We start from the raw sequence: 18,095 nt of genomic DNA, 5'->3' as shown, positions 1-18,095 counted from the left end.
AGGGAAAGATGAAAGAGCAATATTAAAGTAAAAGGTAGTGGAGAGATGAAAAGGTAAAGGAAGGAGAAAGTGTAAATATTAAAAAAATGAGTAAATGTTAAAAAAATTATAGAAAAATAAAAAAGAAATAGGATAATGATATGAATGCTGATGTGGCTTAATAGAAGTGTAGTAATAATAAATGTTACGCTTCAGCTTATATATATAAAGGAGTACAATGATATTACTACTTTACCTCTAACTTATACTCATAACTTGTTTAAGACCATAGATAGCCTTGTGCAACTTACACACTTTTCTAGACTTCCCCTAAGCAACAAACCCAGGTGATTGCTCCGTATACACCTCTTCCTTTAAATCACCATTCAAAAAGGCATTTTTAACGTCTAACTAAAACAGTGGCCAATGCCATGTGTTTGGGTATACCCTTTGGCAACCAAGCAAGCCTTTAAACGCTTAGTAGAACCATCAAACAAGTACTTCACAATATACACCTAACGACAACCAACAATAGTTTTCCTTGAAGGACGAGTAACAAAAGACCAAGTAGCATTTCCAAATAGGGCAAACATTTACGCCTTGATGGCAAACTTTTGACCAGGGATGGACATAGCCTCTTGGACAGACTTAGGAACAATAGTAGAATTCAAGGAAGTGGTAAAAGCATGGAAAGATGAAAGCAAATGACCATAAGAGACAAACTATGAGATAAGATGAGAGATAAAAGTACGCTTACCTTTGCATAGAATAATTGGAAGAGAATTGGAGGTAGATCACTGGGCAAGGAAGAGGTCTCTGTTGGAGGTTTCTACCAATGACAATACACCTGCAGTGGTTTCTAAGGAGGAGATGCAGTAGGAGACACAAGTGGAGCCGGTGATAAGCGAGGAAAACAAGTAGAAGAACTGTCACTACTAATCGTAGGAGAAAATGGGATTGAGACTCATCAAATACAACATCAGCACTAATGAAACGATGACGAAGAGTAGGTAAGTAACATTGGTATCCCTTATGAGCACAAGAATACCCAAGAAAAACACATTTGATTGATCTAGTATCAAATTTATCACTCTCTGAACCTAAGATATGAACATAGTATACACAACCAAAAATCTTATGAAGTGAATAAAGCAAAGGTGCATCAAAAGAGAGCATAGTATAAGGGATCTAACCACCTAGAATGGTGGATAGCATGCAATTAATCAGGTGACAGGCAGTTAGATTAGAATCACTTCAATATGATTTGGGAACACGCATATGAAACAATAAGGCACGAGTGACCTCTAACAAATGACGCATTTTGCGTTCAGCAACATCATTTTGTTGTGAAGTATGGGGACATGAAAGTTGGTGAATAATACCATGGTCATCAAAAAAATTGAGACAAAGATGTATGAAAACGTTCATGAGCATTATCAGATCGAAAAATACGAAATGAAGCATTAAATTGAGTCTTTATTTCCATAAAAAATTATTTGAAAATTGAGAACAATTGAGACCTCTATTTCATAAGATAAAGATAGGTGACTCTAGAATAATCATCAACAAAATATCTAAATCCCAATAATGAAGGAGTGTTTATTGGACCCCAAATATCATAATGAACTAAATGAAAATGATTACTAACACAACTATCATGCCTAGAGACAAAAGGCACCCTATGGTGTTTACCCAATTGTTATGCTTCACATTGTAAGGACTAAATTTGACGACACGACCTGACAACTTTGAATACTAGAGGGATGGACGACCAAGGCAACAATGATGCTGAAAAGGTGAGATAGACAAGTGAGAAGCCACTAAACCGAAAGAACCACACCGATCCAGGTAGTAAAGTCCGCCGGTTTCATGCCCTCCACCAAGAATCTTCCCCATCTTGAGATCCTGAAAGATACAACAAGCGGATTAAAAAATGGCAACACAATTCAAAAGCTTAATAAACTTACTAATTAACAAAAGATTAAAAGGAAAATCATGAATACATAAGATAGAAATGAGAGAAAGATTTGGATTGAGATTAGCAGTGCCCAAATTAGAAATTGTAGCGGTTGATCCATTTGCCAAAGTAACATTGGAAAGACTACTAGAGTGCTCAAGGTTAGAGAATAAACTTGAGGTACTCGTCATATAATCAGTAGTACTTGAGTTAATGATCCAAGGATCTTGAATGGCAAGACAAGCAGTGGAAGTACCTCGTTGAGCCAAAGTAGCAGTAGAATCAAACCTAATAGAGACTACTTTGGATGCTAGTGGAAGTGACTATGAAGGTGGTTCTTCAACTTGAAAATTAGCTTGGTGAGCCGGGGGTTTACCATACAACTCCCAACAAAAGTCTACCATATGATTCTTACCATGACAATAAGTGCACTTACGAAGGTCATGTCCTCTACCATGACCCCCTTGTTCACTACCAAAAACCCCTTAGTCACGACCTCAAGCCTCACAACCTTGACCACCACGACCACCTCTATTACTCCCCATAGAAGTGGCAAAGGAAAATTTATCACCAGAAGGTAATGCATCAATACTAGCCAAAGGGAATGTAATTGTACTAGGGTCAAATAATGTGGTATGTCTAAGTCCATCAAAGACTTCACTCAATGAAGGGAGGTCATGACTAGCCAAAATTTGTGATTTCACAAGATTCAAAAATTTTGGTAATCTAGAGAGAGTGAGCAACATGCATAGAATCTCGACATTTCTTCATAGTTTTAACATCAGAGGAGATTAGTTGATAAATATTGAGTTTTTCACATACACCCTTAAACTTGTTATAGTAGTCTTTCAAAGACAAATCATCGAGACTCAAGGAGAAATAAGTTTGATGAAGATCATAAATTTGCTTCAAATTGTTAACACCATAATAAAGTTCCTTAGCCTATTTCCAAACAAGTTTGGCAATTGGTAAAAAAACCAAACTACTACTAATCTTTAGGATGAGTTTGGATACCGCTTATTTTGCTAAAAATGGAAAACAATAAAAAATTAATAAAAAAATTACTGTTCACTATGCTGCACACTTAGAGTCCATAGATGCAGGGGTTCACTAATCACATAATCAAACTTCTTTCTACTGAGAAGAAACACTTCAACTGCTTGAGCCCACTAAGTATAATTACTTCCATTAAGACGAATGGAAGTAATATATAACATGTCTGGAGGCAATAAATAATTTTTGGGTGGAATACTATCTTTAGTCCCTATTGCCAGCAGATCAACACAAACACACCCACAATAAATAAATAAACTAGGAACCCAAAGGCAACTAACTGCAACTAAATAAAGTCAACACCGCAAAGTCCAATCACTACACCATTCCAACAAAGCCCATAGATATCTCCGCAACAAATAGCACACCCCCAATAAGCATCAAACAAAAAACCAAACCTGTAACACAAATGACATCAAACCCCCAGCACCGGGTAATATGTCCAATGATCAAACCACACAGAAAAAAAATTTAAAAACAAATATTTCCAGCATAGGTCACCCAAACAGAAAATCAAAACATAGCTGACCAAAAAAATAAACAATAATCGGTACCCAAGGCTGGAGATGCGGAGGCAGCGTGAAGATCTGGTAGTTTCTAAAAGTGCAAGTAGGTAACCGGAGAAAGGCAACTAGAACCACGTCGGCATCACGATCAGGCGACAATGAAACAGTGTCTCGCAAACCACGAAGTAGTCATCAGAGTTAGTCGATGCCTTCAGCCAGCGAATCTGGGTTTATTGGCGGTGGATAGAGATGGGGTTTTGTTCGTCGGCGGTGGAAAGAGGATGGGTTGTGGTTGGCAACGGCAAAATGGTGGTGGGTTGTGATTGATGTGGTTAACGACAGAAAGCTGGCTGTAAGAGTGTGGTACTTTTTTGTAAACATGGTTTTTTTTTTTTTTAAAGGAAAAAAACAACAGCAACGCAGGATGTTTAACTTATTTATCTATTAAAAAAAAAAAAATAGACATATAGTTATTTTGAAGTAGTGGATTAGTGGAAGAGTATTTATATTTTGTAGGTAATGTTTTAATGCAAGTTAGATGTGTATTTTTATCAGATTATCCTTTAATTTTGTCTCTACTTAAATCTAAACCTAGGAGTGTAGGGGTATTTTGAAAAAAAAAAATCCGATCCAAATAGGGAAAATCTCTTAAATAATAGTATATATATAATAGAGTACAATGATATTACTACTTTACCCCTAACTTATACCCATAACAGTATATATTAAAGAAACATAAAAATAAATAAAAATAAAAAAGTACTTTTGACACAAATTAGTGACAAAATTCAAAAGTTACAACTCACAATTATCAGATTCTAAGTTAAATAACTCAAAACATACATAATGTCTCACATAAACAACTAAAAACAAATAACAATGTCAATACCTAATGTCTTACTCACGTAAACAATATAAAGCAAATAACAATATTTTTGGACAAGTTTATGTACATAGTTTGTCAGCAAATAAATCATTTAAAACCTAAACATTTATACCTAGATATTTAGGGGTTGTCTGGCACTGTTGTTTAAACAACAGTTTTCAGTGTTTAAACAACAGTAACACTTATGACACATATTTCTATAACATTCAAACACGTATTTCCACAATACTAAAAACTGAACAACAATACTTAAACATTGTTACCAAACAAGCCCTTAAAATCTAACAGTAACAACTTTTGAATTTTCCTTTATAGCATAGGATCTTTAGAGTCCATTTGAGAACAGCTTATTTAGTTGAAACTAAAAATTTTTTGTTAAAAATACTGTAAATAAAACTAAAAAGTAGATGAAATAATATAGTGAGACCTATAAATAATATCAAAAAGTGCAATGGAACTTTTGAATAGTAGCAAAAATAAGTCAATACCAAACACAGGGATCTGAATCCTATAAGATCCTCATACCAAACGCAACCTTAGTATCGCTATGAGATTGGAGTTCTATAAGATCCTAATCTTAAGATTTGGATCAGGATCTCCCATGAATTTCATTTTAATAGAGATTCTAGTGAGATCCTTGACGTTTTAGGGACATAGGATCTTGGGATCTTAAGTAATAATAACTTTGGTTACATGATCCCGCAGGGACGGAGTCAGGAGTTTGAATCCTGGGGGGGGGGGGGGGGGGGAAGGGTTGGAGTATTGAACAAAACTCACTTGTTAATTAACTTTATATAATTTTGCTTAAGAATTTTTGGAAACTGAGGTATTAACATTTTATGGAATTGAAATATCAACAATTTTTAGAATTGAGATTAAGATTTTGAAATTCTATTTCAGATTGACTATTGAAATGAAATATTTTGGTATTAATGTGTACTTGTTGGGGATATTACACAAAGTAATAATGGAAGAACAAAATTAGCACAAAAGACAAATAGAAAATAGATAACTTGGAGGCATATTAAGCCTTTATTTATACCCATATGGTTATATTTCATCAAAAGGCACGTATAAAGAGTTAAAATGTTTCATAAAATCATTCACAAAGCTTGAAACCTCTTCAACCTTTCTGTACAGTCACCAAAAAATTCTGCAGAAAATATTTTTTCATGACTTTCGATCATTTGAAAGTTCCTTTTGATCAACTGAGTGCTTTTTTTGATCGATTGAACAAGAATCGAGTAGCGATCAATTCATCTAGAGACTCCAAGATTATTCTCTTACCATTTCGATCGATCGAGCCAAAGTTTCGACCGATTGAAAATATTAAATTTCAAATTTACACTTAGAAAATTCCATAATTTGAATTTTCACCTTATGAAACAATATTCTCCAAACTCAAATATTATTATTACAACCCATCCATGTATATATCTATATATACAACAATCTCCCACGATGTTATAATAATATATGTCTCACTTGATTGATATTCTATCATGCATAATGGAATGTGTCTTTCAACTTAAACCTCCCTTTAGTGTAATTGCTCAAGAAATCAAAAAAGTTAATGGTGGCTTGGTGCTTAAACCAAAACTCTTATGTTTTGAAATTAGAAACACATGAGAACATCCACAACACATTTAGAAATCCACTGTTGTTAGTACTATTATGGCCTTGTGCTCTTCTTGGTTTATTGAATATTTACAACAGAAAACTCTTTACTCTTGCTAAAAGTAGTGCCACTTCTATGTTCAAAAAGGTTAAGTTTGTTCTTCTCTGTTACATAGACATTTATACTTAATGAACTTCATTAAGAGTGTAAAACTCATCCTTAGTTATATCGTAACAATCTACACTAATCCATCCTAAATGAGATACAAAATTATTACTCTTACTAACCATGTATCAATAGCTTGTTGTTACCCTTTAAACCTCTTTAGATTAAATCAATTTGAAGTTAGGTTCCCACTATTGGTGTTTCTCTTAAAAGAAGGCTTTTAGTCCCATTTCAATGGATGTTACCCTAACCAGATCTCAAGACACTGCTTTGATTAAAGGGTCTACCAAATTACTATTTGACTTTAAATAGACAATTGAAATGGTACCAGTTTTTATTAATTGTCTTATGTAATCATGTTTTAGACCTCTATGTCTAGACTTACCAATATACATTTTAATGTATGCTCTACCTAAGGTGGCTTCACTATCACAATACACCTAAATGACTGGTTTTGGTTGTGGCCACAACTCTATATCTAACAACATATTTCTTAGCCATTCCGCTTCCTTGCCTACTGTCGCCAAGGCTATAAATTCCGATTCCATGGTGGAGTGAGAAATACACATTTGTTTTTTTAATGTTCAAGAGATGGTACCCTTACCAAGAGTGAATATCCAACCAGACATGGATTTGTTATCACTCATACTAATAATCTAAATAGCATCTGAATAACCTTCCAACACAACTGGAAATTCGAAATAAAAGAGTCCCAGACTTATGGTTTTCTTTAAATAACCAAGAACTTTATCAATTACTTTCCAGTGATCCACACTTGAATTACTTGTAAATCTAGAAAGTTTGCCCACTAAAAATGATATGTCTGGTCTTGTATAATGCATAACATACATCATGCTACCAATAGTACTAGCATACTTGAGCTGTGCTATTGCTCTTCCAGTATTTTCACTCAACTTCATGCTTCGATCAAAAGATGTATTTACTTCCTTTATATTAAGATATTCAAATCTTTAAAGCACTTTCTCAACATAATGAGATTGGTGCAAATCCATCACTATGTCTTTTAATTTTGATTCCCAAAATAGTATCTACTTCGTTTAAATCTTTTATTTGAAACATTGAAGAAAGATACTTTTTGAATTCACATACACCTTTCATTTTCATACTAAATATGAGCATATCATCCACATAAAGGCATACAATGATTCCATTTCCTTTGTGAATTTGGAATACATGCATTTGTCGGAACTAATGTGCACAAAGCCATTCGACAAAATCGCTAAGTCAAACTTCTCATGCCATTGTTTTGGAGCTTGTTTCAAGCCATACAAAGACTTGACTAACTTGCAAACTTTCTTTTCATTTCTAGGAAGTACAAAACCCTCAGGTTGTTTCATGTAAACTTCCTCATCAAGATCACTATTTAAGAAATCTATCTTAACATCCATTTGATATACAATCAACTTGTATATGAATACAAGAGCTAACAACACACAAATAGATGTGATCCTAGCCACTAGTGCATGGGTATCAAAGTAGTCTACTCATTCCCTTTGTTTAAAGCATTTTGCCATTAACCTTGCTTTAAAAGTTTATATTCATCTATTAGTATTATATTTTCTTCTAAATGCTCATTTACAACCAATTGGTTTTGAACTAGTAGGTAAATCCACTAGGACCCAAGTATTATTGGATAATATTGAGTTCATTTCATCATTTACAGCTTCTTTCCAAAAAGCTAAATTTTTAGAAGTCATAGCTGAAAGTTCAAATATGTGTATAAACACCCTTGAACGTTTAGACCCCTAAATTACAACTTAACCAATTCAAGTATTATGTTAAACAACTAGTGTGCGGAAACTTAACATAAGCTATAATATGGAATTGGTAAAATTATCTAAGCCAAATTAAAATCACAACCCACAGCAGATAATAAAAGGTAAAGATAAAGAGGAAGGAAGATGCAAACACAAAGACAACACGTGATGTGTTATCGAAGAGGAAACCGAAGCCCTCGGCGTAAAACCTCTCCGCCGCCCTCCAAGCGGTAAACAATCCACTAGAAAATATAGTTGGGATACAAGGACAGCAATAGACCCTCCAAGCCTAATCTATCCAGTGCACCTAAGCCCTCCAAGCTTCTTGCTCCAACGAGGTTGCGCCGAACCTTTTTCTTTTCTAGCTTCCTGGATTCTGCTACTAGACCGTAGCATCAACCAATGAAGATTGGTTCCTTCCTAACTGCTTCCCAGAAATCCAAACAGCTCCCTCACAGTGATGGTTATGGTGAGAACAAGGTTTGGTAAAATGCCTCTCAAGGATTTGACAATGGAGAGGAAGAGAGTTGAGGAATTTGAAGAGACTCTAATGTATAGATTGTAGGTGAATCAATCTTGTTTTTCTTTAGGGTTTCTCTCTCAAAATTCTCTCTGAAAGCTCTCTTACAATCGTGGGTAAAAGGGGTATTTATACTGGAGTGGGAGAGGAATGTGAAACGTCAGGTTTTACAAAATAGGGGTGGCTCGCGGCTTGACCACGCGGCTTGACTAAGTCGCGAGATCCAGTCGCGAGATAACCGTATGGCCAGTTGTCCTGTTTTGTCTTGTAGTGCTCCAGCTTGCATGACTGTTCACCTTCTGGCATGCTTGGCACGTGTGCTGCGTCTGGCGGCTTGCAGCCGCGAGTCACCCACGAGGCCAAGCCGCGAGTCTCTGTTTTCTTGCACACTTTTGAGCAAACTTCACTCTATCTCACTCACTACCCTTACATCAAACCCACCTAAATACAGGGTTACTAGATGCTGAATTACAAGCAAATTTGGCATGGAATAAAGCCAATTAGATGGTTGAATAAATTCAACCTTACAATAGCTTCTTCAAATGTTTTAGGATCATCCTCTATGTTAAACACTATAGGTATTTTATTTCGGACTACTTGTCTGTTTCCTTCAACAATAAACAATTAAGCTTGTTAAAAAATGAAATCTGAACCAAAGTCCTTTACTTTTCTTATCCTTTGACTCTTTCTTTGTTCACTTGGTGGATCAATTTCAATCCTTTTACTACCACACAAAGTAGTATTAGGATTAGAGTCACATTGTTGTGTTTGAATAGGTATCAAAGCATTCATGAAATCTTTATAGAATTTATCCTCAATAAATACAACATTTCTTGATTCCACCATCATATTAGAGTTTAAGTCTAATAATCTATATGCCTTTAAATTTTCAGCATAACCTACAAACACTTTTCATAGCTCTTGGTTCTCATTTTGTTCTTTTTGGATCAACCATTCTATAATAGGCTAAACACCCCCACACTTTGATATAATTAATGTTTGGTTTCCTTACATTTCATAACTCATATGAAGATACTTTAATCTTCTTGGAAGGTACTATATTGTGCACATGACATGCTATAAGTAATGTCTCTTCCCATAAATTAAAAGGAAGCTTTGCACTCAAGGTCATGGCATTTACCATGTCTACAAGAGTCCTATTTTTTATTCCAACCAAACCATTTTGTTGGAGTGTATAAGAGGCTGAACTTTGGTATATTATACCATATTCCATATAAAACGTAGAAAAATCATTAGGAAAATATTCACCACCTCTATCACTTCGTAGAATCTTTATTTTCCTATTTTTTTGATTTTCTACTTCAGTTTTATAACGTTTGAACATGTCAAAGGATTCATATTTATTTATCATTAAATACACATATATAAATCTAGAGAAATCATCAATGAATGTAATAAAGTATCTTTTACCTCCTCTAGTTAATACATCATTTAATTCACATACATCAAAATGTACAAGTTCAAGCATAATAGAATTTCTTTCTAACAAGAAAATGTTCTCTTTGTCATCTTCGCTTGAATATAGATCTCACATTTCTTTTCATCATCATGCTTATATGAAATCATACTAGGCTTTGACATAAATTTCAAATATTTGAAATTTCAATGTACTAATCTAGCTTGCCACAAATATGAAGAATCTACAATATAAGCACAACCAAAAACTTCTTTATTAATAATACTTAGTTTATACATGCCATCAGTAGCATATCATTTTTCTACAAATATCTCATTCTTGGATAAGATTAACTTGTCTGATTCAAGTACAGCTTTTACACCACTCTTACATAACAAGTTAGGAGATACAAGATTCTTCTTGATATCAGGTACATGAAAAATATTGGTCAAGATCAACATCTTGCCGGGACACATTTTCACTTCAACGGTACCTGTCTAAGAACCTTTGTTTTATTATGGTTGCCCATCAGCACTTGTTATTCTATGAAAAACTCATTATAAGTCTTGAATTTCTCTTTATTGTTGCACATATGTACCATTGCACATGAATCAAACCACCAATCAAAAGAATTTGCAAACACAGCCATATAAACTTCAGTGATCATATCCATATGTATGTCACTTACTATAGCAACAATGTCCTCAATGACATTTGTTTCAATAGCATTGCTTTCATCTATTTTCTTGTTTTTTTAAATAGTTACATTCACGAATATAATGACTTTTCTTTCCACAATGGAAACAAGTCCAGTTCTTCTTGTCCTTGTTGGGATTCTTAGAGTTGTTCTTCTTGAAACCACTCCCACTTTTGTTCACTTTCAAGTGCTTTTCAGTCTTACTCAAACTTCCACTTTGAACATTGCTCACATTCACTTTAGAATCGGTGTTAGTCCTATCTCTAACCCAACTTTCCTCTTCAATTCGAAGATATTGTCCGAATTGTTTTAAAGTGAGATCTTCCAACATATGCAAAAGCTTCTTCCTAAAATTATTCCAACTTGGTGGGAGTTTCGCAATAATTACATCCACTTGGAATGATTTAGGAATATTGACCAAAATCTATAACTCATACCCTTGATCTAAAACTGAGATATTATCAAGTATTTTATAATCAAAATACTTTTGAATAATAAACTTATTTGTACCTACTTTCTCAGTATTGTATGTTGCCACCAAAGCATTCCAAATCTCCTTTGATAACTTTATTGATATGTGGAGATCATAAAGACAATCTAAAAAAGTATTGAGAATGTGCCCTCTACAAATCAGTTCACCTTCCTCCCGTTTCTTTCTTTGTGATTTATCTCATCAGTGTCTTCATCACTCGCAGTAGAAAAATGCATCAAATTCGGGTCCAAGACATAGAAAAGTTTCAGTGCAGTAAGCAGGAATTTCATCTTGTCTTTCCGTCGAGAGAAATCGGTTCCATCAAAGCAATCCAATTTCACCAACTCATGATTCAACATCTTCAACACTGAAACATCACTTGTTCCTTCCATCGTAGGAAATATTGTTTAAGATTGTTGGGGATATTACACAAAGTAATAATGGAAGAATAAGGTTATCACAAAAGACAAATAGAAAATAGATTTCTTGGAGACACAAAATTGTTTTCCTTAAACAATATTTGCCCTCCATATTATTGTTGCTAAAGAGTTATCGCAAATTTGTCCCTAAGATACAATCAAGATGTTGGGTTCTATAGATAGGAATTTTGGAGAATGACCACATAATTTCTTGTATTTCTCTCTAACGTACTATTTTTCCAAATGAACATAAGCTTCTATTTATACCTATAAGGTTATATTTCATCAAAAGGCACATATGTAGAGTTAAAATATTTCATAAAATTGTTCACAAGGCCTGAAACCTCTTCAATCTTTCTGAATAGTCACTAGAAAATTCTACAGAAAATCCTATTTTATGACTTTCGATTGGTCGAAAGTTCCTTTTGATCAATCGCGTGCTCTTTTCGATCGATTGAACAGGAATCAAATAGTGATCGATTCATCCATAGACTCCAAAATTATTTTCTTACCATTTCGATCGATTGAGTCAAAGTTTCAATTGATCGAAAATACTGAATTTTGAATTTTTACTTAAAAAATTCCAGAACTTGAATTTTCACTTTATGAAATAATATTCTCCAAACTCAAATATCATTATTGTATATACTTATATATACAACAGTATTGATACACTGTTTCACAGTTAATTAATATCAAATATATATATATATATATATATATTAACATGCACACCCACACGACACACACTGTTATTAAACAAAATGAAAGTATAATTTATAATGAATTTAATATATTGTTTTACAAAAATCAAATAAAATGATTAGATTGTTATTAAAAATAAAGCAAATATGGCATTTTTGTAAATAAACAAGCATGTAGGGTATTTTGTAAACTATGACTAAATCACTTTTTCTATTCCCAATCCCACCCATTCTTGTTTTTCTTGTTTACCTCACATCTTGTGTTTAAGGCTGTGTTTGGTTCGATGTAAACCGAATTCCGAGTATAAAAATAAATGTAGGGGAAAATGAATTCTAGTAAGGAAATTAAAATCCAGGCGTTTGGGTGTGCAATAGAAAATAGTCTGGAAAACGATTTTCAGTGTTTGGTAACATTTTGGAAATGCTATTTTCCTACAAATTTTTCACATATTCTTAACCATTTTCTCAGCTTCCAAACAAATTTTATATTAGAAAATCCACCACTACCCATAGAAAAATCCACCACTATCCACACAAAACCTACCACCACACAACACAAAAACCATCAAAACACCACCACCCACACCACAACAACAACAACAACAAAAATTAGTGATCAAAGAGAGAAAGATTGAGAGATTGAAGGAAAGAGAGATAGATCGGGAAAGAGAGATCGGTCTTCAGTGGTGGCAATGATCTTTAGTGGTAGCAACGAGATTGGTCTTGGGTGGGTCGAGAACGAGATCGGTTTTGGGTGGTGACGACGAGAACGAGATGCAAGGCTCCGATTTAGATGGCGGCGACGTTGAGGAAGAAGAGAGAAAAAAGAGGAAGCTTGGCCGGCGCGTGATCTAGGCAGTGGGATGGCATGATCTGGGCTAGTCAGAGCTTGGCTGGGCTAGCCAAAGCTTGGCTGAGGTGAGCTTGGAGATGGGTTTTGGACCATGTGAGGAGTGTGCTTGTGCTCTCTCTTCAAGTGTGGTTCGGTTTTTTTTTTTTTTTAAATGGAAATGGTTTGAAGATAAAATAGATCTATAATCTATTTTACACTTTAGCCAGCCACATTTTACAGTCAACGGAAATGATTTTCCGTTTGACCAAATTTTCCATGCACAACCAAATACATGGCAGAGTGTAAAATGATTTCCTGAAATACTTTTAAGACGAAACAAAGACAACCTAAATAGGTGTTACTTTTATTTGCTTGCCAACTAATAATCTTCTTCTTTGTCTTTTTATTTTATTTAATATTTTTGTTAAATCATGTTTTTCATATTGTTCTCACATTCCTTTCTCTCACTGTGCCTATTGATTATTTTAGTTAGACTTAAATCCATCATTTTTTTTCCTCCTTTGTTTTAAATAGAGATGAACTACAGCATGTGTAGTGGTTCACAGAGTGGCCAACTAGCTATAAATTTATTTGGGTCCAAAATACTAGGAGCGAGCTAATAATAAGCAAAAATTGACCAATGATGACCAAGTTTTTTTTTTTTTTGCTAATTGAAAATTAAATATACCTATAGAAAATTTTCTCAAAATCTAGGGAGGAATGGCCATGCCCCTTGGTCAAAGAGTAGCTCCGTCCCTTAAACCTTGCATTCTTTTCCTCAAAATGAACTAAAAAAAAAAAATGCGAAAAACCCATTTTCGTCCCTATATTTTCAAGCGATTCCCACTTTGGTCCCTATCTTTTATTTTCACCGCTTTTAGTCTCTAAAATAAAAAATGTGATCTCGTTTTTGTCCCTACCATTAGTGCCCTAACGGCAAAGTCCTAGGTGATAGACGGAACATCCTATTAGCTGACGTGGCGCTGATGTGGCGACTACAATATTATTAAAAAATATTATTTGGCATTTTTATATGCCACGCCATCATTTTAATTTTTTTAAAAGCCACGTTAGAAAATTAAAAAAAAAATTAAATTTAAACAAAAACCTTAAATCTAATTAATTTAAAATTTTAATTAAAATTTTCTTTTCTTAATATTCATGTTCTTCAACTTGTTCTTGACAGACCAAACCTAGCAACCAAGAACTCAAACCCATATCAGAAGAACATAAACAAAAACAAGAAGAAAAAATTAAATTAAATGCTAACAAGATATTTTTTTCATGTTCTTCCCAAATCCAAGAAGCAACCAAACCAATCTCTAGCAAACCCCAAATCCAAATCCAACAACCAAACCCAATCTCCATCAAATCCAGAAAAACAAAAAATAAATCCAAGAAACAAACCCATAAACACAGTAACCAAATCAATCCAAAAATACAACACAACCACAATACTACAAAACACTTCAAAAATCTCTCTCTCTCTCTCTCTCTCTCTCTCTCTCTCTCTCTCAACCAAAAACACCCCAAAAATAACAAAGTCCTCAGATTTTTCTTAAAACAAAAAAGAACCCTACTCAACCAAACCCCATCACCAGATGCCCATTTGATTAGATCCAAGAAAATGGGTCATCTAAATCTACCCATATCGAAACGAAGCCCCAGACATTGGGGACTCTTGGATTTAGTCTCCGCCGCGTTCTTTGCCATCGTTTTCATCTTCTTACGACTAGCCTTCACTCCTTTAGGGGACTTTATGGCCAAATCGGGATGCCAAGCCCTCCTCTTTTCCACCTCCAATCCAGGTCAGCGCCATCGCCTCGCAATGTTGGTGGAGCTGGGGACTCAGTTGGTCACCATCGAGGCATGCTTTATAGACTCAGTAGACCACATGCCATGTGAGGACCCAAAGAGGAACAACCAGTTGATTTGCAAAACTTTGTTCCTCTTGTTCTGGGTTTTCATCTTCTTAATGCTAGTCTTCACTCCTTTAGGGGACTTTATGGCCGCATCGGGACGCCAAGCCCTCCTCCTTTCCACCTCCGATCCAGGTCAGCGCCATCGCCTCGTAGTGTTGGTGGAGCTGGGGACTCAGTTGGTCACCATCGAGGCTTGCTTTGTAGACTCAGTAGACCACATGCCATGTGAGGAACCAAAGAGGAACAACCAGTTGATTTGCAAAACTCTGTTCCTCTTGTTTTGGGTTTTCATCTTCTTACTGCTAGTCTTCACTCCTTTAGGGGACTTTATGGCCGCATCGGGACGCCAAGCCCTCCTCCGATCTAGGTCAGCGCCATCGTCTCGTAGTGTTGGTGGAGCTGGGGACTCAGTCGGTCACCATCGAGGCTTGCTTTGCAAACTCAATAGACCACATGCCATGTGAGGACCCAAAGAGGAACAACCAGTTAATTTGCAAAACTTTGTTCCTCTTGTACTGGGTTTTTTTGTTTTTGTTTTTTTGAGAGGATGTGGAGTTTTTTTTTATTTTTTATTATTTTTATTTTTTTTTATTTTATGGGTTTTTTGTGTGTTTGCTTCCCAAGCAAATTTCTGAGTTTATGGGTTTGCTAGAGATTGAGTTAGTTACTTGTTTATGGGTTTGTTTCTTGGATTTATTTTTTGTTTTTCTGGATTTGATGGAGCTTGGGTTTGGTTGCTAGATTTGGATTTGAGGTTTGCTAGAGATTGGTTTGGTTGCTTCTTGGATTTGGGAAGAACATGAAGAAAATTTCTTGTTAATATTTAATTTAATTTTTTCTTCTTGTTTTTGTTTGTGTTCTTCTAATATGGGTTTGAGTTCTTGGATGTTGGGTTTGGTCTGTGAAAAAACACGAAGAACAAGTTGAAGAACATGAATATTAAGAAAAGAAAATTTTAATTAAAATTTTAAATTAATTAGATTTAAGGTTTTTGTTTTAATTTAATTTAATTTTTTAAAAACTTTTGACGTGGCTTTTAAAAAATTAAAATGCTGACGTGACATATAAAAATGCTAAATAATATTTTTTAATAATATTTTAATCGTCATATCAACGCCACGTCAACTAATAGGGTATTTCATTTGCCACCTAAGATTTTGCCCTTAGGGCACTAATGGTAGGGACAAAAATGAGATCGCTTTTTTGATTCTAAGAACTAAAAGTGGTGAAAATAAAAAATAGAGAGCAAATTAAAAATCGTGTGAAAATGTAAGGGCAAAAATGAGTTTTTCGCCCAAAAAATACTTACGTTCTTAGGTCAAGCCATCACACAAGTTCTCCAACGTTTATTATTTTTCTATCTTTTCAAAAATTCCCTTAATAGCGGTAGTCAATATATATATATATACACACCACAAATATATACATACCCATTCTTTCGCCCTTAAACAAATTTGCAATAAATAATAAATAATTCAAAAAAAAAAAAAAAATCAAATCTTCTTAATCAGAAATTTTTCTTCTTTTAGAAGATAATCATGACTTCAAAATCCAAATAAATACTACTAAACAATCGCAATCACAATCACAAAACACAACCCTAAACTTCACAACCTCAAAGATCCAAACCGTTACTCCCAAAATATAAAATCTGAATATATTAAAAAACAATATTACCCTGACGCTGCCAACTGTAACCTTGCAAGTAGGACTTCGATCAGTCATCAATCACCGGTCCAGCTTGAGTGGTTAGCGATACCGTAGCTGCAACAGCCAACAACAAATCAGCCTCCACTCGACAATTAGGCCACCTCTGCCCCTGCCGCGTCAAACTATCTCCGGTGTGGACATGTGGTTTTTTTTTTTTTTTTTTTTTTGAGAAAAACGGCAGAATTTTATTAGAAAATTGAGAAACCAAATTCAAGGGAACACAAGCTCCAGTAGAGAAACCACCGGGTACTTGAGCTTTAAATCTTTAGATCTAGACAGACCTCCAGACTTGAAAGAGAAACTGTGGAAATTTTGCATTGTGGTTTTGCTAGGTAATTTTGTGGAACTTTCTTGTAGGATTCCCAAACCCTACGATGGTGACGCTAGAGCTCTTGAGGGATAAAACTTTCAAAAAATTTGTCCACACACATGGCCCACCCACGTGGAAGATGGAAACTTTGAAATCTGGTTTCCTCCGTATTTGCTTCAATAAATACTAAAGGGTATTCTCCTTTACTTTTGGTAACCTTCTGTCACATCATCTAGTCTTTTACTATACGGTGAGGAAAACTTTTTTTTGGTCTCTTTTTCTTTAAGTTATGCTAGTGCCACATGTGCCACTTTATACGGTACCAGCATAATTCTTTCTTTTTTCATCTTTGAAATGCTTGTCTTTTCTCACCCCACATTTGGTGGAATCTCTCGTTTCCCGGCCCCACAGTTGGTGGATTCGGGTATATGCTTTTCTTTTGTCAAAGTTGGTAGATTTCACTGAGGAAAAGTTAAAATATGACATAGTTTTTCACAACTTTTTATTATAAATTATAAGGTAATAAAGTATGGTTGGTAAAGAAAAAGTTATGAATTTATGTATAAGTAATAGTTAACTTCTCATAATTTGTCACATCAGAGTTTTAGTAACAACATATTTTAGTATTTTTTATTTTTTCTTAAAAAACTATTTTTTTTTTTAATTTCAACTAACCAAACATGTTTTTAATCTAAAAATTACAAGAAAATTATTTTTTTCTTTATATTTCCAAAAACAATATTTTGAAAATAGAAAACAAAAACTGTTACTAAATATAACCTAAGGAAAGAAGCTAGATGAAGAAAAAGACAAAAAACCATGACCATCTGTGCGTACCCAAAATATGGCTATTGGGCTCAGCCTCTACTTGAACTCACAATCTATTTATATTGTGAGTTTTGGGTTTCCTACTATGGATGGTCCTATAATCGGAGACCCGAGTACACTCATGTTTCCTTAAACCCTTTTCTTTACCTCACAAAGTCGCTACCTTTCTCTTTTAGAGTGGTTGCTCTCTTCTCTCAATGTTCTCTTTAGAATTACCAACCCCCCATTCCTCATTCTCTTCTCCTATTTATAGGTTAGGATAAGTGGAGATGCTATAATTACTCCTCCATACTAGTGCAAATAGGGGTCCAATTCCATCATC

At 34.6% G+C, this 18,095-nt stretch overlaps 1 long non-coding RNA gene across 1 annotated transcript in view; it reads right to left on the bottom strand.

The window, feature by feature from the left end:
• Positions 1–17,098, bottom strand: part of LOC126727318 (uncharacterized) — a 32,808-nt gene extending 15,710 nt beyond the window's left edge. Inside the window, exons 1-2 of the long non-coding RNA XR_007656202.1 lie at positions 16,603–17,098; positions 737–1,884 (exon numbers count right to left, since the gene is read on the bottom strand). This is a non-coding gene — a long non-coding RNA (uncharacterized LOC126727318). The remainder of the gene's footprint in view (positions 1–736; positions 1,885–16,602) is intronic.
• Positions 17,099–18,095: the final 997 nt, after the last annotated feature.

This window comes from Quercus robur, chromosome 5, assembly GCF_932294415.1.
Source record: "Quercus robur chromosome 5, dhQueRobu3.1, whole genome shotgun sequence".
NCBI classification, from domain to species: domain Eukaryota; kingdom Viridiplantae; phylum Streptophyta; class Magnoliopsida; order Fagales; family Fagaceae; genus Quercus; species Quercus robur.
This window is presented reverse-complemented; position numbering and strand designations above follow the sequence as displayed.